Source organism: Penaeus monodon, chromosome 33 (genome assembly GCF_015228065.2).
Source record: "Penaeus monodon isolate SGIC_2016 chromosome 33, NSTDA_Pmon_1, whole genome shotgun sequence".
In the NCBI taxonomy this organism is placed as follows: Eukaryota; Metazoa; Arthropoda; class Malacostraca; order Decapoda; family Penaeidae; genus Penaeus; species Penaeus monodon.
The window spans coordinates 32,682,949-32,683,150 of NC_051418.1; positions in this window are offsets into that span (position 1 = coordinate 32,682,949).

Here is a 202-nt window from a genome sequence, read left to right on the forward strand (position 1 = left end):
GATATCTGAAATACTAAACAAAACATACTAATAAATTTCATCGACATCTGGACAAATGCCAGACCCCCCCCGCACACACACACACGAAAAACGAGCCAGCAGTGGGTGAAGAGGTGGGGGGACATCTCCATCAGTAGGGATTTCAACGTTCTACGAGACATTTCAGCATTTTGTTTCGATATCTAGAAGCGGGGGGAGGTAT